Below are 25933 nucleotides of genomic sequence, written 5' to 3' on the forward strand. Positions count from 1 at the left end.
GAGCAGCTGCAATCTGGGGACCGAGAACCCTCGCCCCTGTGAGAAAAGCCACTATACAGCAATACAGCGGTCTCGCCTTGTGGAGCAAGATGGCGGCCCTTCACCCCATGGCCTGAGGAGGGCTGCCATGAGAGATAGCCGCAACTAGTGAGAAAGTGCCTCGCTGGCTCCCTGCAAGACAAGTTAAGAGGAGTGCCTGGATGACTATCGAGACGGACCTACACTGGCTGCCGGCTTGTAAGCTATTGACAGCAGGCGAACTACCTGAGGGCTGCGGTGAGTTTGCGACCTGCTGGGCCCGAGGACCTGTGCAGGCAGGAAGGCCGCTCATAAGAGGAGGATCAGCGCTGGTGAGAGCACACTGAAGAGGATACTGCCCCCAGACGATACTACAGCAGGGACACTCTACACCTTTGCTGGCCTTGTAACTTGGCGCGGGGAGGCAGAGGCGGTGTAGCACAGGCAGCTGCAGCCGGGGATCGAACCATGCCATGAGCACGACTCCCCTCCAGCACGAGTGTACCCCAGTTAATTGCAGGACAACGGAGCATAGGACTCCAAAGCTGCACAAGATCCCAGTGAGGGCTGCTGCAAGGGGGGAGGGGAGATCACTAGCGTGTGCAACCCCCCCTGAACCCTCAACAGGGCCGAAATCCTCCCATGCATCCACACAGCGGGGGGTCTGTCTAATAGTACAGAGCTGTGGCAGGCAAGGAAGCACTTGGTGAGGAGGGTGCCTCACGAGCAGTCCCCAGCGTGTGCTGGGCACTGAGGGGGACCATGGCTGCTGGACCAAGTAGAGAGAGGCAGGCGACAGAGGAGGGCAGTGGCATACCAAATTTGAGGGGTCTGAGATCTGTGGTAGGAGCAGAGGAACAGGCTGCCTGTGTTGGAAGGTTGGACGCCCATATGGGTCTGCCTGGACAGCGTACACTGTTCATTGAGGAATACAAACACGGCCTAGTAGGCATTGAGGTACTGGTCTACAGTGGCCAGACCTGAAAAGGCGAATAAACGTTGTAACTTACAAACCGTGGGGTGGCGGAGTGAGACCAGCGGTGCTACGCGACAACCTCCTGGTATGGAGGTGGAGTGCAGATACCATGGGCAAGACAGACACCAAACAGCCCAAACTCTCTTTTGAACAGCGCAGAACTCCCTGTGGAAGAATCCCACCTGAAGAGGAACAGTTGGCGACAGCCATGCCTTCCTCGTAGCTGCCTGACACCACCATATGCAAAATGTTTACTGAACTGAAGAAATCACTCTCGGATATAGATCTAAAAATTTACTCAATGTCGGATCGACTGGACTGGCTCAGGGACAAGATCTAGAACCACGAAGAGCACCTCACGGAGGTTGAACACCAGACGTTTGTGCTGGTGGACGAGGGCACCGCCACCTGAGAGAAGCTGCTCCGCATGAAGGAAGTTTTATAGGTGATACCCAATAAAAATGAGGATCTCGAAGCAAGTTCGTGCCGTAACAATCTGTGCATAATCGGGATACCGGAGAACACGGCAATGATCAGAGTTGAGGACTATGTTGTGAAAATCCTCAGGGCGCTGTTTGGGCACTCTCTTTCACAGGTCTGCATAGTAGAGCACGTGCATAGATCCCTAGGCCTGAGGCCACTGCCGGGAGCCCCGGCCAGGCCAATAATCACACGCCTATTGAACTACAGGGACCCTGATAAAGTGCTGTGCAGAGTCCGAGACTTGCAGGACACGAGATGCCAAGTCAACATGGTCTCCTTTTTCCCTGACTTTACCTTAATGGTGCGGGCCACAATGAGGGAGTTTGTACCGGTGAAGAGAATGCTGCAGCAGTATTCACTCCTCCACCCATCAAAGCTCCACATCTTTCATCAGGGCAAGCTTGTGTTCTTCACTGACCCCAAGTTTGCTTGCTCCATCAGACATCCTGTATCAGCTCGTGCGGGCAGGCAGGGAGCCTGTGGGGGGGCCACTGGAAGAGAATGACTGAGGCCCCGAGTAGTCGGCCATGGGCTGGTAAGGCAATGGCAAACCTGACTGTACAGAGATGAATTGGCCGACTCTCCTATCAGATACTGTTATAGGAGGAGATTTACCTCCTAATCCTTTGGTTACATTTAAGAAAGCGAGATCTCTTCGGGATACCTTGGTCCACAGTTATCTCAATATTGTGGATGTACAATCACATTTTGGGGTACTTAATGGATTTTATCCTTGTGGAAAATGCAAGGCATGTAAGAGAAGCAAACATGTCTTGTCATATAGCATCCCAGGCCTTACTGTACTTAAGAAAATAACAAAGTTTCTTACCTGTACCACTCCATACACGGTATACTGTCTGACATGTCCGTGTGGGCTCCGATTTATTGGGAGCACCATACATCCCGCCAAAATTCAGATTCTCGAACATTTGCGGGCAATCTCAAATGCAGATGAGTCTTATCCTGTTGCGCGACATTTTACTCAACATCATAAATGCGACAGAGATTTATTAACATACTTTTGTTTAGACCATGTACCTATCAACCAAAGGGGGGGGATAGAATTCAAAGACTGAGACATCTTGAGTCACGCTATATTATTGATTTACAAAGTAAGACTCCTCAAGGTTTAAACAGCAGTGAGGAATTGGCTGTACATCTAGGGGATTAGTGAGTCAATTTTGTATATACATTTTACGTCTCTGTGTATACACATTATTTGGAGTCTGCCTGAGGATAATGTTTCTTTTATATATTCATTTATTCAATACTCTGCACTTATTTGAACGTTGCACTATATATGATTATACATTAGTGGTTGCCTCTCATCGTCATATGAATTTTGAATGATTCAATACTGCGCTATGTCTATTTTTGCAATTGAAATATTGCCCATCCAGGGCTTAATTATGGGTTACAACAATCATGAATTGTAATGTTGATAGTATTTCCTTATTAACAATGCTGTTATTAGGATTTTACACATGACATATATATTTTTCACGGTGATTTTATGTTCTTTTGATATTCAAAAGATGGTGAAATTTTGGCACTCAGATTGTGGGGATCTGCCGTATTAGTCCTTTCACTGTGTCATTTTACTAGCGCTGAGAATGAATTTAAAGTAATGGCGATACCGGCGTTTTGTGCTAAAAACATCGAGAAAGGCGACCTGCCGAAACACGTCTGTTGTGCGCCCAGAGTTCCTGAAATAAATATACCATTGGAACTCTCCCCCGTGAGTGCTGTCTTCTGTGGTAACAGGGTACGATTACCCACTGACAGTTTGGAGCTGATATTAAAGGCGGGAGCACCCCCGCCGAGACAAGCACCGGTCATGTGTGCGCCGGGCTGGTGCATTCAAGGAGCGAAAATTGGATTATTTCCTGTCGCACCGGGATACAGAGTGGTGAACACAGGATAATTGGATAGAGGATCTACATTCATCCGTTAGACCGGGAGATTGCTGTCGGGTCCGAGGTGGCATATGGACCGGGTGAGAGATCGTATTTCCTGGTAAGGTGCCGGCGGCACAGCGGATTTTACCTGTGAACACTCTGTTATCGCAAGAATTAGGGGGAACAGGGGCAAGTAACTATTGTGACTGTGTATGCAGTTTAAAGACTATACAACATGTTCTGTGAAACAGAGCGCCGGAAGGCGGCACAAAATATATTTCGAAAACGCAACAGAAACAGTACAGGGGAGAGTAACGAAGGGACACTGTCAACAAATTTAACCACCAAATTTACCGCTCTGGAAAGATTATATGAGCGGGAGATTGGAAAATGGTGGGAGGCCACCTCATTACAGAATTACATAGAGGTTAATCGAGTGCCACGAGGCCTACGCATTTACACTGTTCCCGCGTATGAAAATCCCGATCCTCGTTTATTGAATCAGTGGGCAGAACACACAGCCCAATCCTGTAAGGGAATGCTGGCCATACTTGTGAGATTTGCATGGAGTGATCGGGACAAAGCATTGGCAACAATCAAGGAATTGGAGGATGATCTACTAATGGAAGCTGACCAAATAAAGGTGGAAAAAAAAAGAGAATCAATGAAGAAACGACTAAAAACCTATGAACAGAAAATTAAAGAGCGTAAAGAAGAGAAATTTGAACGCGATGAGCGTGATTACAATCTGGGACGAGTACTGAACTTTGCTCAAAAATACGACAACTCAAGAAAAGAGTTAAAGAAAAAAACGACACAGTTACCAACAGATTCTCGTGATACTACTGAATCAGATGAACCAGGGGGTGAGACATCAAGTGAAGACATCGAGAGAGGCCAGCATGTTGAGGCCACCCCTTTTCACGAAGAGTTCAAATTGATTCACAAACAACAACAAAAGGGGGGCAAGGGCAAACCTCCGGAGTCCTCGGCAAGAGGAAGAGGAAGACGAGGCGGGGGGGCGGGGGGCGCAAGAAACGATCGCTCACCACCGGTAACCTGCAGCAAAAAGAGCTTCAACAAGCGGAGGTAGATGATAACAATCATCTAACAATCATCAATTTGACACCTAAGATCTTGACAGAAACTGAAAAGTCGGTTTTAAAACTAGGACTTTCGTTTTGCCCCCAACGAAAAATGGAATTTGCACAAACTAGAATTGATTTATTTAAGTTTATTCGCAATTTGAAACTACACAAGTACTTCAAGCTAAAACCAGTTGCGAACAAGAATAAATCCATAGTCACCGGTGGAATAGAGAATCTCGTTGGGGATCTAACAGGCATAGATCTTGGGATACTACGAACTATGGACAGCATGTTAGAAGCGAATGTGGAGGCTGGTGAAACAACTATTAGCCAAACGCAACTATTGGCTGATCTTGATATCCCACAGATAGGTGGACATAGTCCATTCAAACCTACGTCTGTTTTTCTCCCACAAATGCCCACGGACGCGGTGGATACATTTTGAGATTTGGTCATGAAGGATTTGATACGCCTTCGAAGCGAAGGGAAATATCGCAGAGGTAACAACAATTTCTCTAGAAAACAACAATTGGCATTAGAGAAACTATGCAATGATGATACGTTGATCTGTAAACCTTCAGACAAAAGAGGGAATATTGTCTTGCTTACTCAAGAGCAATACCATCAGGAGGTCTGTCGTCAACTAACTGACATCTCCTACTATGAAAAAACTAATGTGAAACTTTATAATCAGGGTATCACAGATTACCATTTCATGATATCTACATGGTATAGGAAGAATCTATTGGATGTGGAAGAACATTTATTTTTGAGATGTTTGAATCCGACGATTCCTACCTTTTATTATTTACCAAAGGTTCACAAGGACATAATAAACCCTCCTGGAAGGCCCATCGTTGCATCAATGGGCAGTTTAACTGAACATCTATCTATATATATAGATCACTTTTTATTTCAACAGGTGGCACAACTGAAATCGTATCTAAGGGATACAAAAGATTTTCTTGTGCACATAGAAAAAGTGAAATGGGAAGAAGGATTTTGTCTGATGGTTACTGGATATTGCCAGTCTATATACTTGCATAGCTCATACTGATGGGTTGAAAGCAGTTAATTTTTTCTTGGCCAATCGCCCATTATGTTTTATTGATCATAATGCCATGCTTATTGAGTTCATCGATTTTTGTCTGACTCATAACACATTTATCTATCAGAAACAACTATACAGACAGGTCTCTGGAACGGCGATGGGCACCTGCTTCGCCCCCAGCTACGCAAACCTTTTTGTTGGCGGGTGGGAGGAGCAGGTGGCCTGGGCCGAGCCCAATAAAATCTGGAGAGACAGAATTGTGGTATGGCATCGATATATCGATGACCTCTTTGTCATTTTTAAGGGCTCTCCTGAACAAGCATTCGAGTACATAGAAGTTCTAAATACCAATAATGTGAACTTGAAATTTACAGGGGAAGTTAGTACAGAAACAGTACATTATCTAGATCTCAGTGTTTTTATAGCAGATGGCGAACTGCATACTAAATTGTATCGTAAACCTACAGCAGGTAATGCCATCTTCCACTCCTCAAGTAGTCATCGTAAAAAATTGATTGATAGTACCCCCTATGGGGAACTATTACGCATAAGGAGGAATAACACTAGAGAACTTGATTTCGAACTAGCAGCCCATGAAAGCATGCATCGTTTCAGACAGAGAGGTTACAGTGAGGAAGTATTGACAAAAGCTATTAACAAGGCTAAATATATGAACAGAAGAGACCTCCTGAGTGATCACAGTAAGCCTAAGGAAGAGGACAATAAGGGGAAATTTAGGATGATTACCACATTCTCTAGGGATGCGGGTCATCTTAAATGTATTTTGAAAAAGAATTGGCAGACTCTCCTATCAGATACTGTTATAGGAGGAGATTTACCTCCAAATCCTTTGGTTACATTTAAGAAAGCGAGATCTCTTTGGGATACCTTGGTCCACAGTTATCTCAATATTGTGGATGTAAAATCACCTTTTGGGGTACTTAATGGATTTAATCCTTGTGGAAAATGCAAGGCATGTAAGAGAAGCAAACATGTCTTGTCATATAGCATCCCAGGCCTTACTGTACTTAAGAAAATAACAAAGTTTTTACCTGTACCACTCCATACACAGTATACTGTCTGCCATGTCCGTGTGGGCTCCGATATATTGGGAGCACCATACATCCCGCCAAAATTCGGATTCTCAAATGCAGATGAGTCTTATCCTGTTGCGTGACATTTTAATCAAAATCATAAAGGCGACAGAGATTTATTAACATACTTTTGTTTAGACCATGTACCTATCAACCCAAGGGGGGGGATAGAATTCAAAGACTTAGACGTCTTGAGTCACGCTATATTATTGATTTACAAAGTAAGACTCCTCAAGGTTTAAACAGCAGTGAGGAATTGGCTGTACATTGGGATTAGTGAGTCAATTTTGTATATACATTTTACGTCTCTGTGTATACACTTTATTTGGAGTCTGCCTGAGGATAATGTTTCTTTTATATATTCATTTATTCAATACTCTGCACTTATTTGAACGTTGCACTATATATGATTATACATTAGTGGTTGCCTCTCATCGTCATATGAATTTTGAATGATTCAATACTGCGCTATGTCTATTTTTGCAATTGAAGTTATTGCCCATCCAGGGCTTAATTATGGGTTACAACAATCATGAATTGTAATGTTGATAGTATTTCCTTATTAACAATGCTTTTATTAGGATTTTACACATGACATATATATTTTTCACGGTGATTTTATGTTCTTTTGATATTCAAAGATGGCGGAATTCTGGCACTCAGATTGTGGGGATCTGCCGGATTAGTCCTTTCACTGTGTCAGTTGCATTTTACTAGCGCTGAGAATGAATTTAAAGTAATGGCGATACCGGCGTTTTGTGCTAAAAACATCGAGAAAGGCGACCTGCCGAAACGCGTCTGTTGTGCGCCCAGAGTTCCTGAAATAAATATACCATTGGAACTCTCCCCCGTGAGTGCTGTCTTCTGTGGTAACAGGGTACGATTACCCACTGACAGTTTGGAGCTGATATTAAAGGCGGGAGCACCCCCGCCGAGACAAGCACCGTTCATGTGTGCGCCGGGCTGGTGCATTCAAGGAGCGAAAATATAAATAAATATATACCCTGCCTGAGATATCTATATTATAAATAACTTTCCTCATGTCGGCCGACGTGGCAAGAGCACGGGAGGCAACAGCCACGGAGATGTTCTCCGACACCCTCCCTTCTACGAACAAAATTACAGAGCTGATATCAGAAAATCCAAATGTAAACAATTCGGTGAGAGACTTATTTAGAAAATTAGAGAAAAAAATTAGATCTGAGATGCATAAATGGTGGGAGTCCAAGTCACTGCAAGGTTACATTGAAGTAAACAGAATCCCCAGAGGTTTACGCATATTAACGGCACCAAGTTATGAGGAACCTAACCTGGAGCTCATGAAAGAATGGGCGGAATGCAATCTTGAGTCATCAAGGAGATTAACACTCATTCTCATTAAATATGCAGATATTGATAGAGCCAAACTACTGGGTGAAATAGATGAAATCAACGAGTCATTAGAAAAACAGGAACAAAAAGATGAACAAAACAAGCTGAGAAATGAAATGATGACTCTCCTTCAAAAAGAAGAGGAAAAAATTAAAGCAAGAAAGGCGTTCAAATTCCAAAGAAATAGAACTGATTATGAATTGGGTCAAATATTTACTTTTGCTAAGCGCTACGATGCATTGAGGAAATCCAAATTTCGCAGTGTGGAAGGAGCAGCAACTTCATCCACCACAGCCGAAGGCCCACACAATCGCACGGCTAACAATTACAATTCAGAAGCTAGTTCAGGGGGAGGAAGCGAATCTGAATCGGAAATGCGGAATGTTACGATGATGGGAGCCAAATCTAAACCATCACCAGGGGATGAGCTAAATTTTTTATGCCAGGAACGCAGGCAGACATTACGTCCAAGGCCTCCAAAAAATCCAGCACTTCCAACTACAAGCGGCGGCAGAGACGCAAAGCTAATGCCAAACGAACAAAAACAAACCAGAAGAAGAGGACGGGGATATTGGAAGAACAAACAATAATTGAAGATCAAGCGAAAAATACTATTATCAATCTTTCCAATATCAAACTGACAAAACAAGAAGAAAACATCTTAGGGCTTGGTCTTTCATACGCACTGCAAACCAACTTCGACTACGCTACAACAAGACCAGACCTGTACAAAGGAGTGCGCAAACTATAATTGAAAAAACTCTCTTTGATCAACCCATCCTATACAGCAGCCAAAGCTGGAACTGTAGTCTCTGAGTTAAATAGGGACGAAATATCTCTAACCCAATCGGATGCACCCCTGTTACAGATCATGCAAGAACTATGTGCAGAAAACAATACTGCGTTAACTCAAAGTCTGAATTCAACCATCATAGTTGGTATAAAACCACAAGCAAGCGACACTCCGAAACCAAGCCCCTTCAAACCCAAATCCTCATTTAATCCAATCATGATGAGAGATTCTATTGACATTTTCCACGAGGCGGTAACTACGCAAATCAAGGATTTACACAAAATGACAGAGTCAAAAATTATGAAATCTAAAAAAGTAAATCAACAATATAGAATATTAACATCAAAACTGCAAAATAATAAAGAAATTGTGTTCCGAAACAGTGACAAGGGTGGCAATATCGTGATCTGGCCAACAAGCTTGTATAACAAGGAAGCTTACAAACAATTAAACGATCGAACTTGTTACACACGAACTACCATGGCCATATTGAAAACCACATACAAAGAATTCTATACCAAACTTGCCAGATGGAAAAATGCTCAACTGATCAGCAGTAATGAATTTGAGTTCCTAAAAAATGACAACCCAATAACTCCTACCATGTATTTCATCCCAAAAATCCACTGATCCCCCAGGCAGACCCATAATCAGTGCCAGGAACAGTTTAGTTGAACATACAACAAAATACATCGATTACTACCTACAGGGTTTTGTACAAAAGCTGCCATCATACTTGAAAGATACTAGTGACTTCCTAAGAAAGATTTCGGAGTTCACATAGCAAGATGGATTTTACTTGCTGGCATTAGATGTCACTGCCTTATACACCAGCATTGAGCACACCGACGGTCTCACAGCAATTGAACATTATCTATCGCAAAGATCAACACAGCACCAGGACCACAACATGATGTTGATTGAAATGATTAGATTCTGTTTATGCAATAACATTTGCATGTTTAACAGTCAACTGTATCAACAGACCAGAGGTGTAGCCATGGGGGCCAGCTTCTCACCGAGTTACGCCTGTCTACATATGGGCAGATGGGAGGAGCTGGTCCTCATGGAAGAATATGGCGAATATATCAACAACAAGGTCAAATGATGGCTAGGATATATTGATGATTTGTTTGTGGTGTGGCAGGGGTCATTAGAAAAAGCAAATGAATTCATTGATAACATTAACACAAACAACATTAATTTACATTTCACGGCAACAATTAGATAATCAAGTGTTGAATTTCTGGATACCCAGGTTTAAATCCTTAACAACAAAATCGAAACCCGCTTATTCAGAAAAAAGACAGCGGGCAACTCCACGCGACGAGTTCGCACCCAAAACACCTCATCAATAGCATACCCTATGGGGGAATGTTGCGTCTTAGACGCATCTGCAGCAATAATGAAGATCTGAAGGTAGCACAAAGCGAAAGCAAAACGCGATTTAAACAGCGCAGCTACCAATCAGAGGTGATTGATAGTGCCATCCAGAAATCTATGGCCTGGAGTAGGGAGGAAGCCATAAAGGACAAAAATCCTAAACACACGATCCAGAACAACACCATTGCTAAAATTGAAAAATCAGACCCAAATCACAATGAATTCCGTCTAATAATCAAGTACAGCAAACAACACAAGGCAGTAAATAAAATCATCCAGCAAAATTGGCCTCTAGCACGTAGTGTTCCGGTGATTGGAACCCTGATACCGCAGAGGGTGTCCATCACCTACAGTAAAGCTCCCTCCATGAGAGACATACTGGTTAAAACAAGCCCAGAGGTCATAGACAACAGCAGCTGGATCCAAACTAGTAAAGGATTTTACAGATGCAAAACATGCAAGGCATGCATTCATGGTATAAATACCAATACATACAAAACACCATTCAGTAATCGAAGCTACAAAATATCTAAGCTTTTGACATGTAAGACAGAGTATGCAGTATATGTACTGTCATGCCCTTGTGGCTTACACTACATAGGCAGTACGAAACCACCTGTCTATAAACGCATCCTCCAACATTTAAGAGCTATTACCCATCAGGATAACAACTATCCTGTGGCCAGACATTTCAGGGAACATCACAAATCTGACAACCACAGCCTGAAATATTTTGTAATAGACACAGTCCCACCCAGCAGGAGAGGGGGTGACCGAGAGAGTAAACTAAGAAAGTTAGAAACTCGGTACATCCTACAATTGGATTCCAAACAACCTACAAGGACTAAATGCCACGCAGGATTTATATACATGTCTGATCTAATATTCAACTATATATTAACTGGGGGATGACAACTCCTATTTTTTCTCCTTCTTATTAGGTTCAACTGGCGTTGAATTATTTACGACAGAAATGCTTTTTTATCAATGAACCCTTCTCTTTTAACAATACATAATATTTATTTGATATTTATTGTGATTTTACTATGAGTTTTTAAAGACAGAGAACAACAACTTTTACTGTATTTAAATCAGATAATGGATCTTGTGCACCCATCCATACTCTATATATTTGATATTCATTGGATGGGCAGATGATTTGAGGACACATTACCTTTTATCTGTTTTCACAGCACACGTTTGCACATTGCATCTGTACCAACTGACATTTGCTTTAGAGGAGCAATCATCCATATCTATCCTATTGATAGGCAACCAGGGATCCTGTCGCAGGACCCACCAAACCAAAAAGAGGATAAGGGGTTCATGGATTTGGAGCAGATAAGTCTTAAATGGTAAAAAACTGTTTTGCTAAAGTATAAAAACAATATAACATCTACAAAATATATAATTGGTGACATCTAAAAGCGCAAAATACATGATTATGACAGCTGCAGGACCTCAAACCAAGAAATCATTGTGTACTCGGAAATCCACCAGACAATCAGGTCAACAAAAATATAAGCAAATGAATAAGGGAATTCAAAAAAAGCTTTAAAAAAAGAATATGATAAATTTAAGTCACCACGGATTGTTTTACAAGGCTCTCACACATCTAAACAAAAAAATATTTATATGCATTTTGCACCGAGCATCATTTGGACACTGCACATTGCACTTTTGACGGTGATGTCTATGACATATTGTTTTTAAGAATGGATTGGAATCAGCCACAGCATTGATACGTCAGTTTTTCAAAAAAACAAGAGAAATTTTGAGACAGGAGAAAACGGATTGATCCAGTAACAGAATAGACCAAATGGTATTTTACCGATATTTAATTTTTTAATTCATAAGGGAATCAAGAACTACACGGGTAATTTTACGCTTACATCTCCATATGAACAAAGGCGGTCAGCGTCCCTATTGTGCTGTAAATATCGAGGTATTTTATTCACTGTCCTTTCAATAACGACGTCTTCAGAAAATGTCTGTAAATTGTATGGCACTGAGAAATTTTATTTACGTGATTAAAGTGGACACAGAATTTACGTATGTATTCCAAAAATATGTTGTCTATGTCTATTCTAAGTTACCAGGCCATCTACATCACGTGGTACAAAATGCATTAGCACTGTCACTTTAAATATGGCACTCTTCTCATTAGCCACTGTCATGTGATCAAGGCTCAGGCGAGCCGAAACGCATAATGGCGACGACAAAGGAATAAAGATCTTTTTGCACTTACTTTTGGGTCCGTGTCCATCTCTCAGGAGAACCGTTTTTCCAGTTGGCGGAGGAATGCTTGCGATATAATTGGCCGTTTCCTTGTCTTGTACGGTCATTCACGGAACCCCCCCTCGCAAAGGTCGACGGCATAGTGAGACACCCCTTCCGGGGCAACCAGGAAGTCTTTCTTTAATCCGAAGAGGATATCGACCGCTGGACCCTTTGCAACTCAGAAGAAGCCATGAAACCCGCATAATCCGGAGGACGCCGAGTAGGAGGACCCGGGGGAAAACGGAAGACCGCAGGTAGGCACAATAAGTGGGTATTGCAGGGTGAGGAGGCGTGCTACACTCAGGACGACGTTGGTAGATTTAAGACGATCTAACGCTGCCTGAGATATCTATATTATAAATAACTTTCCTCATGTCGGTCGACGTGGCAAGAGCACGGGAGGCGGCAGCCACGGAGATGTTCTCCGACACCCTCCCTTCTACGAACAAAATTACAGAGCTGATATCCGAAAATCCATATGTAAACAATTCAGTGAGAGACTTATTTAAAAAATTAGAGAAAAAAATTAGATCTGAGAGGCATAAATGGTGGGAGTCCAAGTCACTGCAAGGTTACATTGAAGTAAACAGAATCCCCAGAGGTTTACTCATATTAACGGCACCAAGTTATGAGGAACCTAACCCGGAGCTCATGAAAGAATGGGCGGAATGCAATCTTGAGTCATCAAGGAGATTAACACTCCTTCTCATTAAATATGCAGATATTGATAGAGCCAAATTACTGGGTGAAATAGATGAAATCAACAAGTCATTAGAAAAACAGGAACAAAAAGATGAACAAAACAAGCTGAGAAATGAAATGATGACTCTCCCTCAAAAAGAAGAGGAAAAAATTAAAGCAAGAAAGGCGTTCAAATTCCAAAGAGATAGAACTGATTATGAATTGGGTCAAATATTTACTTTTGCTAAGCGCTACGATGCATTGCGGAAATCCAAATTTCGCAGTGTGGAAGGAGCAGCAACTTCATCCACCACAGCCGAAGGCCCACACAATCGCACGGCTAACAATTACAATTCAGAAGCTAGTTCAGGGGGAGGAAGCGAATCTGAATCGGAAATGCGGAATGTTACGATGATGGGAGCCAAATCTAAACCATCACCAGGGGATGAGCTCAATTTTTTATGCCAGGAACGCAGGCAGATATTACGTCCAAGGCCTCCAAAAAATCCAGCACTTCCAACTACAAGCGGCGGCAGAGACGCAAAGCAAATGCCAAACGAACAAAAACAAACCAGAAGAAGAGGACGGGGATATTGGAAGGACAAACAATAATTGAAGATCAAGCGAAAAATACTATTATCAATCTTTCCAATATCAAACTGACAAATCAAGAAGAAAACATCTTAGAGCTTGGTCTTTCATACGCACCGCAAACCAACTTCGACTACGCTACAACAAGACTGGACCTGTATAAAGGAGTGCGCAAACTAAAATTGAAAAAACACTTTTTGATCAACCCATCCCATACAGCAGCCAAAGCTGGAACTGCAGTCTCTGAGTTAAATAGGGACAAAATATCTCTAACCCAATCGGATGCACCCCTGATACAGATCATGCAAGAACTATGTGCAGAAAACAATACTGCGTTAACTCAAAGTCTGAATTCAACCATCATAGTTGGTATAAAACCACAAGCAAGCGACACTCCGAAACCAAGCCCTTTCAAACCCAAATCCTCATTTAATCCAATCATGATGAGAGATTCTATTGACATTTTCCACAAGGCGGTAAATACGCAAATCAAGGATTTACACAAAATGACAGAGTCAAAAATTATGAAATCTAAAAAAGTAAATCAACAATATAGAATATTAACATCAAAACTGCAAAATAATAAAGAAATTGTGATCCGAAACAGTGACAAGGGTAGCAATATCGTGATCTGGCCAACAAGCTTGTATAACAAGGAAGCTTACAAACAATTAAACGATCGAACTTGTTACACACGAACTACCATGGCCATATTGAAAACCACATACAAAGAATTCTATACCAAACTTGCCAGATGGAAAAATGCTCAACTGATCAGCAGTGATGAATTTGAGTTCCTAAAAAATGACAACCCAATAACTCCTACCATGTATTTCATCCCAAAAATACACAAAAACTCCACTGATCCCCCAGGCAGACCCATAATCAGTGCCAGGAACAGTTTAGTTGAACATACAACAAAATACATCGATTACTACCTACAGGGTTTTGTACAAAAGCTGCCATCATACGTGAAAGATACTAGTGACTTCCTAAGAAAGATTTCGGAGTTCACATGGCAAGATGGATTTTACTTGCTGGCATTAGATGTCACTGCCTTATACACCAGCATTGAGCACACCGACGGTCTCACAGCAATTGAACATTATCTATCGCAAAGATCAACACAGCACCAGGACCACAACATGATGTTGATTGAAATGCTTAGATTCTGTTTATGCAATAACATTTGCATGTTTAACAGTCAACTGTATCAACAGACCAGAGGTGTAGCCATGGGGGCCAGCTTCTCACCAAGTTACGCCTGTCTACATATGGGCAGATGGGAGGAGCTGATCCTCATGGAAGAATATGGCGAATATATCAACAAAAATGTCAAATTATGGCCAAGATATATTGATGATTTGTTTGTGGTGTGGCAGGGGTCATTAGAAAAAGCAAATGAATTCATTGATAACATTAACACAAACAACATTAATTTACATTTCACTGCAACAATTAGTCAATCAAGTGTTGAATTTCTGGATACCCAGGTTTATATCCTTAACAACAAAATCGAAACCCGCTTATTCAGAAAAAAGACAGCGGCCAACTCCACACTCCACGCGACGAGTTCGCACCCAAAACACCTCATCAATAGCATACCCTATGGGGAAATGCTGCGTCTTAGACGCATCTGCAGCAATAATGAAGATCTGAAGGTAGCACAAAGCGAAAGCAAAACGCGATTTAAACAGCGCGGCTACCAATCAGAGGTGATTGATAGTGCCATCCAGAAATCTATGGCCTGGAGTAGGGAGGAAGCCATAAAGGACAAAAATCCTAAACACACGATCCAGAACAACACCATTGCTAACATTGAAAAATCAGACCCAAATCACAATGAATTCCGTCTAATAATCAAGTACAGCAAACAACACAAGGCAGTAAATAAAATCATCCAGCAAAATTGGCCTCTAGCACGTAGTGACCCGGTGATTGGACCCCTGATACCGCAGAGGGTGTCCATCACCTACAGTAAAGCTCCCTCCATGAGAGACATACTGGTTAAAACAAGCCCAGAGGTCATAGACAACAGCAGCTGGATCCAAACTAGTAAAGGACTTTACAGATGCAAAACATGCAAGGCATGCATTCATGGTATAAATACCAATACATACAAAACACCATTCAGTAATCGAAGCTACAAAATATCTAAGCTTTTGACATGTAAGACAGAGTATGCAGTATATGTACTGTCATGCCCTTGTGGCTTACGCTACATAGGCAGTACGAAACCACCTGTCTATAAACGCATCCTCCAACATTTAAGAGCTATTACCCATCAGGATAACAACTATCATGTGGCCAGACATTTCAGGGAACATCACAAATCTGACAACCACAGCCTGAAATATTTTGTAATAGACACCGTCCCACCCAGCAGGAGAGGGGGTGACCGAGAGAGTAAACTAAGAAAGTTAGAAACTCGGTACATCCTACAATTGGATTCCAAACAACCTACAGGACAAAATGCCACGGAGGATTTATATACATGTCTGATCTAATATTCAACTATATATTAACTGGGGGATGACAACTCCTATTTTTTCTCCTTCTTATTAGGTTCAACTGGCGTTGAATTATTTACGACAGAAATGCTTTTTTATCAATGAACCCTTCTCTTTTAACAATACATAATATTTATTTGATATTTATTGTGATTTTACTATGAGTTTTTAAAGACAGAGAACAACAACTTTTACTGTATTTAAATCAGATAATGGATCTTGTGCACCCATCCATACTCTATATATTTTATATTCATTGGATGGGCAGATGATTTGAGGACACATTACCTTTTATCTGTTTTCACAGCACACGTTTGCACATTGCATCTGTACCAACTGACATTTGCTTTAGAGGAGCAATCATCCATATCTATCCTATTGATAGGCAACCAGAGATCCTGTCGCAGGACCCACCAAACCAAAAAGAGGATAAGGGGTTCATGGATTTGGAGCAGATAAGTCTTAAATGGTAAAAAACTGTTTTGCTAAAGTATAAAAACAATATAACATCTACAAAATATATAATTGGTGACATCTAAAAGCGCAAAATACATGATTATGACAGCTGCAGGACCTCAAACCAAGAAATCATTGTGTACTCGGAAATCCACCAGACAATCAGGTCGACAAAAATATAAGCAAATGAATAAGGGAATTCAAAACAAGCTTAAAAAGCTTTAAAAAAAGAATATGATAAATGTAAGTCACCACGGATTGTTTTACAAATACACTAGGCTCTCACACATCGAAACAAAAAAAAATGTATATGCATTTTGCACCGAGCATCATTTGCACACTGCACATTGCACTTTTGACGGTGATGTCTATGACATATTGTTTTTAAGAATGGATTGGAATGAGCCACAGCATTGATACGTCAGTTTTTCAAAAAAACAAGAGAAATTTTGAGATAGGAGAAAACGGATTGATCCAGTAACAGAATAGACCAAATGGTATTTTACCGATATTAAATTTTTTAATTCATAAGGGAATCAAGAACTACACGGGTAATTTTACGCTTACATCTCCATACGAACAAATGCGGTCAGCGTCCCTATTGTGTTGTAAATAACAAGTTATTTTATTCACTGTCCTTTCAATAACGACGTGTTCAGAAAATGTCTGTAAATTGTATGGCACTGAGAAATTTTATTTACGTGATTAATGTGGACACAGAATTTACGTATGTATTCCAAAAAAGATGTTGTCTATGTCTATTCTAAGTTACCAGGTCAGCTACATCACGTGGTACAAAATGAATTAGCACTGTCACTTTAAATACGGCACTCTTCTCATTAGCCACTGTCATGTGATCAAGGCTCAGGCGAGCCGAAACGCGTAATGGCGACGACAGAGGAATAAAGATCTTTTTGCACTTACTTTTGGGTCCGTGTCCATCTCTCAGGAGAACCGTTTTTCCAGTTGGTGGAGGAATGCTTGCGATATAATTGGCCGTTTCCTTGTCTCGCATGGTCATTCACGGAACCCCCCCCCTCGCAAAGGTCGACGGCATAGTGAGACACCCCTTCCGGGGCAACCAGGAAGTCTTTCTTTAATCCGAAGAGGATATCGACCGCCGGACCCCTTGCAACCCAGAAGAAGCCATGAAACCCGCATAATCCGGTGGACGCCGAGTCGGTATATATATATATATATATCTATCCTACTAGCGGTCCCCAGTAGGTAGTTGTAGTTAGGACCCGGTTTTTATTCAAAAAGCGTTTTTTTCTTTTGCCAATATCTTTGGCATCGTTTGACGAATGTTCATGAAATGTTTGAAACTAACGGTTCGCTCAGGTCAGCTCCTGTCCTGAAAGTTTCGGGGTGATTCGTAGAGCGGGGCCGAGAAAAAAGGGGGGGTCAAAAACACGTTTTCTCTATGTTGATTTCCAGAGGAAACTTTAGACAAAGCTACAGCCTGCACTGCTGAACGGAATTACATCAAATTTGACAGAAAGGTAGGTCTTGGTTCAGAAAGCGTTCTTTGTTTTAAATGGTGTAAACCCATTCAGTAGTTCCTGAGAAATAAAAAAAAAAAAATATCGATATCTGGTGGCCGAGGACCATTCGCAAACTCTCCCGAGCACGAGCTTCATTTTGATTGGCTGTCAACACTCCAAACCAAGAAGTGTTGGCAGCCATCTTGTGACTCGGTTTTACTGAGTCACAAGGAAACAGGAAAAAAAAAGAAAAATAACAAGAAAAGGGGGCAGGGTAGAAACACCCTGACCCCCTAGGCCTGCTCAGGGGGTCAGGCCCAAAAATTCAGCTGGGTGCGCGAATCCAGTAGAAAAGTTTAAAAGAAAGAAGCACAGGTTTCCGCTCTTCATTTTCCTTAAGCCACCAGGTGGGCCAGGTCCCGAGGCAATTCAAATTTATGTAGCGGGGGCCCTTGCAACCCTGGGGACCGCTACCTATCTGGTTTTTTTTTTTAATTGTGTAGGGGGCCCATACTGCCCCGGGGACTGCCACCTCCACGGGGCATTGTTTATTGAAATGCAGGGGTCTGTTGTGGACCCCCGGCCCTGGGGACCACCATCTCCCTGTGGCTATTTTCATGTTGGGTGGGCGGCCGTGCTGCCCCCCCTCCTGGAGCCCTCTATGGCCCTGGGGACCGCCACCCCCCAGGGCCGGCTCCAGCAATGTCCCGGGGTGCCCACCTCCATAACATTGCAGTTTGCAATGGCAGGGTGGAAGCACGGCTCCCACCCTGTCATTGCAAACTCTGCTTCGCTTCATGGAAGCGAGAGCAGGAAACCTGCTCTCACTTCCACGAAGCAAAGAAGAATTGCTTTTGGACAAGAGGAGCTGCATGTCAGTAGCTCCCCTTGTCCAAAAGCAATGCCGGTTTCCGCAGGAGGTGGGAAGCTAGCAGGCCCCCCACGGTCCCCAACGTGAGGGCCAGCCCAAGGGATGGGACCCCGGGGCCAAAATTGACCACAGGAGGGGGGGCCACACAGCCCTCCTCCATAACCAATAATAAAAAAAGCTGGCAGGCCTCGGGGATGGGGTCCCTGAGGCCAAAAGAGGCCCAGGGAAGGGGGACCACGCAGATCCCCTCCCATAAAAAAAAAAATATTTTTAAAATTAACAAGGCCAGGCCCCGGGTGTGGGCGATGAGGTCCTCTTGTACCCTGAGGACTAAATTGGACTTTATCCCCCAAGCAGCAGTGCACCGGGCAGTGCGTTTGCAGAGTGGTGTAAAAAGCGGGCATGGCATCATACCACTCTCAGCAATCCAACTGTGTGGGGCTTACAGGAGGTAACAGAAGGGCTAGTTGTCCCCCACGGACTCTCAGGAGGCAAGGGTACTTTATCTCCCAACCAAGAGCGCACCAGGAGATGCATTTGCAGAGTGGTGCAGAAAGGGGGCATGGCCTGTGTCTGCCTCTCAGCAGTCCCACTATATGGGGCTTACTGGAGGTATCAGGTAGGATAGTGCACCAAGGAGCGCGTTTGCAGACTGGTGGGCAAAGGGGGCGTGGCCTCATTTGAGAACTTACCAATGCTGCTGTGTGGGACTTACTGGAGGTAATAGGCGTGGTAGTTGGTACCCAAGGTTGTCCTTGGGGGCCAACTACCCCTCCTGTTACCTCTGGTAAGTCCCACACAGTGGTATTGGTAAGACGTCTTCGAAAGTCACGCTCCCCTTTCTCCACCGCTCTGCAAACGTGCCTCCTGGCACACTATGGGTTGGGGAATGAGGTCCACTTTGCTCCTGAGGGACTTTGGGGGCAAAAGCCCTCCTGGTACCTCCTGTAAGTCCTATGCAGTGGAATTCCTGAGTGCTGGTCAGAGGCCCAGGCCCCTTTCTCCACCTCTCTGCAAATGCGACTACTAGTTAAATGTCACCGGGACACTCTTGAGTATCTGTGCGCGTTATAAAAAAATAAAGAAGCATGTGCAATGTAATAGGTTTCACTTTCGCGACAGTTAGAGCTATAGGCGTTGTAAATGTAAAAGTGTTTTACTAATGTTTCTTGGAGTGGAGTGGAGATAGGTTGTGTGTAGTGGAATCATATGGTATGATGTGCAGTGAAATTATGTTTATAGACTTTGACTTTGATGTGGATAAAAGGTATGTGGTATTTAGTGTATAGAAAGTATGTAGAGTGGAATTATGTGTTATGGAGAGTAATTATGTGGTATGGTAGTCTGTATTGTGGAGTGGTAACCTCAGGTTTAGTCTTCCTCGTTTCCATAGAAGCTAAACTATAAACTCAATGAGACAAAAAAAAGAAGGAACCAGTGAGGAGAACTTCTGGACCTAGTTAGAGGTATGAGCAGGGCCAGGGGAATTATGCGACTGTTTGGCTGCACTGACTTTTGCACAATTATACATTTTCCGCATTTGCCACATAATCCATCATCTGCTGCATAATCTCCAGATTTGAACAAAAAAAAACTTTGTTTCTAGCTCAAACTGCTCAAACACTGCCAAAAATGCAGCAACAAGTGTTAGAGCATGGCGGAAGGCCCTTTGCAAATGTAGAATGGTCCCCTGTCACTTATTGCTAAATGTGGGTATTAAATTGGTACTAATGGGGTGCAAACTACTCTTGCTTCTTTCTGCGCCTCTCTTGCCTCTTTCTACATTTCTGTTGCTTTTTTTTGCACCTTTCTTTTTTTCTGTACTTCTTTTGCCTCTTTCTGCTCATCTCTATGACTTTCTACACCTCCGTTGCCTCTTCTTGCACCTATGTTACCTCTTTCTGCACCTCACTTGCTTCTTCCTATACCCCTCTTGCCTCTTTCTGCACCCTTCTTCCCTCTTTCTGCACCTTTCTTGCCTCTTTCTCCACCCCTGTTCGCTCTTTCTGCAACTCTCTGGCCTGTTTCTGGACCTCTCTTGCCTCTTTCTACACTTCTCTTGCCTTTTTCTGCACCTCTGTTGCTTCTTTCTGCACTTCTCTTGCCTCTATCTGCACCCCTCCTGCCTATTTCAGCGCCTCTGTTGCTTCTTTCTGCATTTATCTTGCTTCTTTCTACACTCCTCTTGCCTCTTTCTGTACCTATCTTGCCTCTTTCTACACTTCTCTTTCTTCCTTCTGCACCTCTGTTTCTTCTTTCTGCAGTTCTCTTGTCTTCTTCTGCACCTCTGGTGCTTCTTTCTGTACTTCTCTTGCCTCTTTCTGCACCCCTCTTGCCTCCTTTCTGCACTGTTCTTTCTTCTTTCTGCACCTCTCTTGCAAAGTGCTGTATCCCTTTTGCCTCTTCCTGCATCCCTCTTCCCTCTTTCTACACCTTTCTTGCCTCTATCTGTGCCCCTTTCCCTCTTTCTGCACCTCTTTGCCCGTTTCTGCAACTCTCTTGCTTCTTTCTGAACATCTCTCGCCTCTTTCTGTAATCAAATGGGAAGTGCAAGCTGCCAAGTTTAAAGGTTTGTGTGCTCTTGTGACTAAGGTATATGTCTACTTGTATATGTATTCTTACATGTGTTATCCATCTGAAGATGGTAGCTTAAAAAGCAGGTAACTTCTCCTATAGGTGGTCAAATTTTCTCAGTTCTGCTCTGTTATTCGGTTGCACAGGCAGACATGTCTTATGTATATATGTGTTATAGAGCCCTCTAATATACTATTGAACTCCCATGTGCCCTGTATTGTGAGCAGAAAGAAATGCATACACGTTTTTTACACAAATTTACAGAGTATGATGTTTGAAACAAAGGTATTCCACTGTTTGTATGTTTCTTTTCATGTAACATGTCACTAGGTAAAAGCATAGACACGCATGCATACCTTCACAAACTTGATCAGACTTACAACAGTGATATGCTTAGGATTGCTGGTTTATATTTGGTAGGCCTAACATTCTGAGCAGTCGATTAATAGTGAACTTTCAAGAGAAAAGTGAGGTTTAAGACATCTTTGGAGAAGGGTTAGTGATTAGGGTACTTTGTATGAGTCTGTTGTAAGGTGCAGTCAAAGTAGGCCTCTTTCTGCACCTCTGTTGGTTCTCTCTGCACATCTCTTGCTTCTTTCTGCACCCTTCTTCCTCTTTCTGGACTTCTGTTGCCTCTTTCTGCATTTCTCTTGCCTCTTTCTGTACCTTTTTTCCTCTTTTAGCTCCTCTCTTGCCTTTTTCTGTACTTCTCTTGCTAGTTTCTGCGCCTTTCTTCCTCTTTCTGCACATGTCCTACCTATATAGTTAGAAATTAGTATTTAAAAAAACCATAGAAATTTGCTGAAAAAACCATAGGTTTCACGGACGTTATAGTTAGGGATTCACATTTTAAAAAACTTAGAAATTCAGTGAAATAACCATAGGTTTCAGGGACGTTATAGTTAGGTGGACATTTCACCCAGAGAAATTCAGCCGTTATAGTTAGTAGAGCTAACTATAACTCGTGCCCCCGCAATGCACTGCTGATGACATCACATATTACCTCACTCATGACATGGTCACTGACATCACTCATGACATCACTCATGACATTTCAAATGACACCATTGATGACTTCACTGATAACATCATCCAGTGACTGAGGGCTTCTAAAAAGTTCAATAAAGTTATATATGTATATATGTCAAGGTGTATTGCAGAATGAGTGGGTGTATGACTGTCTGAATGGATGATTTAGTGGGTACATGACTGACTGTGTAAGTGAGTGATTAAACGTGTCTCAGTGAATGCATGGGTGAATGATTAATCTGTGTGAATGTCTGTATCAGCCAGTCAGTTGTTGTGTACGTATATTATATATATATATAATAAGAATTTGATCTAACATAAACAGAAAATGAAAAAAAGTTACATTATACAATAGTGATAACATCCATACTCTCTAATGTATATTATCTTTTGTAACCAAATTTACAGTATATGCTTTGGGAAAATCAGTTCAGCAAAAAGATTCTCTCCAAGTAAAATTTAACAGTGAACCAATAATTATAAAACTCTCTTAGCTTGCATTATTGTAAACACATCTATGCTTCCACTGAGACATAAGTTATTACATAAAACCCATGACCTAGTGTGTATATTGATTATTCTAAGTAGTTCCTATGTTTATTTATTCATTTAACAAAAGTTTGATAGGTAGATGTTTTTACCTCTCACAATTCTCCATGTAGTTCAACATAAGCACTTAATGTTGTTGCTTTTATTTCCAATCTGGAGTGTCTGTGATTTATGCACACTCTAGAGAATAGAGAATATTGTAGCTATAATTCTCTAGTGTCTTTATAATACAGTACATTCCCTTACAGGCTCATTAATTATAAGTCCATACTTACATTATCAACAAGAGAATGTTCCTCACTAGCCTTGTACATGTTCCTCAATTGCACCATATACACAAGCTGTGCTTGGAAATCAAGTAGTATACTAGAAGACTTATATCACTATAAGAAGTCTCTTAGTTATAAGCAACCCTCATAAAGTCTAACTTCGCCATTCAATTTTTATGTTTCTTTTTTTTTTACATCTTTCTTCTTTATACTTTTCCATCTCTCACCTATAAAGTATTTCTACCTGTCGATTCTCACGATGTCAAAAAAAGTCATATTATATTCATACTTGTATGCTCCATTTGATGCATGTCACTGCATAAATAGAAATATTGCTCAGTCATCCTCGGAAAATAAGATCATATATGCATAAATTATTCTTGCCATGTCTGCGGTGCTTTTATTAAACCATGCTGTATTCTAAATGAGCAGGGTGTATTATTCCAAAATTCCATTCAAATATTTTCAGTGTGTCTGTCGAAGGCTTAATATTTCTTCGATTCTCTAGTCTTCCATTATAGTGTCATGACAATCCAAGTAAATGTTCAGATGTTCGTCAAACGTGAGATGTGAGGCTGTCAAACAGTCTACATTACTTCCACCTTAATTATCGTTGGGAGAAGTGTATCTATTGTCAATTTTACTCATGTTCATAAAAAATGTATCCATGCTCTATTCTAAACGGGTAGGGTGTATAATTCCCTTGAAATATTTACAAACTGTTTCTATGACAGGTTTAAAAGTACCTTTGATTCTCTATATCTCTATTGTAGTGTCAGGACAGTCTAAAATAAATGGTTAGATGTTCATCAAGTGTGAAAAATGTTGCTGGCAAACAACCTACATTGCTCACACCATTGGTCTTTTCGGGAAATGTGTAGCGGTTAACGAGTTTACGTAAGTTTTACTAGCATCTCCATTTGAAAAACAGCTTAAATCAGATATTGCAAAACTCGGATAAGTACCCGATCTATTCTCTCATTCCCTTTCACCTTTTAGACCTCGTCTGGAGAAACAAAGTTTACGCTACAGCTTGTGAAACACTGTTTTAAATCACAATTACAATTTCTGGCTCTCGGCCATTAGAGCTCTTTTAACTCACCGCCAGTTCTTTTTCCTGTCGTCTACTTTCCCATCTGGTTCAAAGAGCACAGATTGTGTTGTAACCGGCTCATTTATGCTACATCTTGTGAAACACTGTTATAAATCACAATTATATTTTCTGCCTCTCGACCATTAGAGCTCTTTTAACTCACCGCCAGTTCTTTTTCCTGTCGTCTACTTTCCCATCCGGTTCAAAGTGCACAGATTGTGTTGTAACTGGTTCCTCTATTTATGCTCAGACTCCCTCGTAAGTGGATACACCTATGAGCGCGCGAAAATTGATCTGTCATTCTTATCTATTTCCTAGCTTCTATCTGTGTCAGTAGGTTTACTGATGTGGCAATCACTTTTCCAAATGTAAAACAAAAATGATAATACTGTGCCAACAGGAACAAACAGTTATATATAGAGTGTGTCCTCTTCTCGTTTCAAAACATTCTTCATTATATTCTCTTCTTTATGAAAGAAACTCCATTCATTTCTTTAAATTTTTAGTTCAGCAGTCTATTGGTTTGAACCGTCATCCCTAAGTTGAGTTTCCTGCTACTTCTAACCAACATTGCCCCTGAGTTATGCCCGTCCTGTAAGTTGTAAAGGCATACGGTGTGCCTTGATTGTCAGAAAGAGGGATTTTAGAATTAATATAAGAGGAAAATTCTCGTATTTCAGATTCTCTTCTGCTCCATTAAGACCCGGACCTTAGTTGTCAATATGTGTGTTACTCAGTGCATATCTGACACGCCCCTGAGCTATGTAGGACTAGTACACTGCACCTCAATTGTCAGAAATAGGGATTTTAGAATTAATATAGGAGATGTTGTGTGGGACTGCACATTTTGGATGACCTAAACTGAGGGCTTGGTGTCCAAACCGATTCAGCACAACCCCACAGGATATGTCAGCCGTTAGACCAGCTATCTCTAGAGCGCCACTACCACCCCTGTATCTTATGGTATTGTAGGTAGTTTCTGGTAACCATTGAACATGACATCCCTGATTCCTCAGGGATCGTGGAAAACAGTACAGTACCTTTGGCTCAGTCACTCGTGTTAACTTATTCTCAATAAATACACAGGATGGCGATTATGACGTTTCAATAAGTATTTATTGGTCCAGCATCAGTCTTGTGTAAAACATATTTGCTGCGACAATCAGGTGACAGAAGCATACGAAAGAAATCGCAAGTACTGATATAGTAAACCATAGATACATTTCTACCATTTTGCTAAGAAGATGAACATTTACAGTTCAGATAATACAGTAGCACTTTCATACTCCTATAATGCGCATTCTACGCAATTTGCCTAAGTGTATCTAGCCTAGATATGTAGGTGTAGCATGTATGTGTCTATAGGTATATATGTATATAGCCAAGAATCC

The 25933-nt window shown here is 41.8% G+C and overlaps 1 protein-coding gene across 2 annotated transcripts in view; it reads right to left on the reverse strand.

Annotated features, from left to right (window-relative positions):
- The window catches only part of LOC146782911 (beta-1,3-galactosyltransferase 5-like), a 59793-nt gene extending 35040 nt beyond the window's left edge, over positions 1-24753 (reverse strand). The window contains exon 1 of one of the 2 annotated variants that reach the window (XM_085637943.1): positions 24706-24753. The gene's annotated coding sequence lies outside the window, so the exon portion shown is untranslated. Of the gene's footprint in view, positions 1-24551; positions 24618-24705 lie in introns of those variants that run through there. The other variant, XM_085637942.1, reaches the window with a different exon arrangement.
- Positions 24754-25933: the final 1180 nt, after the last annotated feature.

The sequence above is a fragment of the Triturus cristatus genome, chromosome 12, assembly GCF_964204655.1.
Source record: "Triturus cristatus chromosome 12, aTriCri1.1, whole genome shotgun sequence".
Lineage (NCBI taxonomy): Eukaryota > Metazoa > Chordata > Amphibia > Caudata > Salamandridae > Triturus > Triturus cristatus.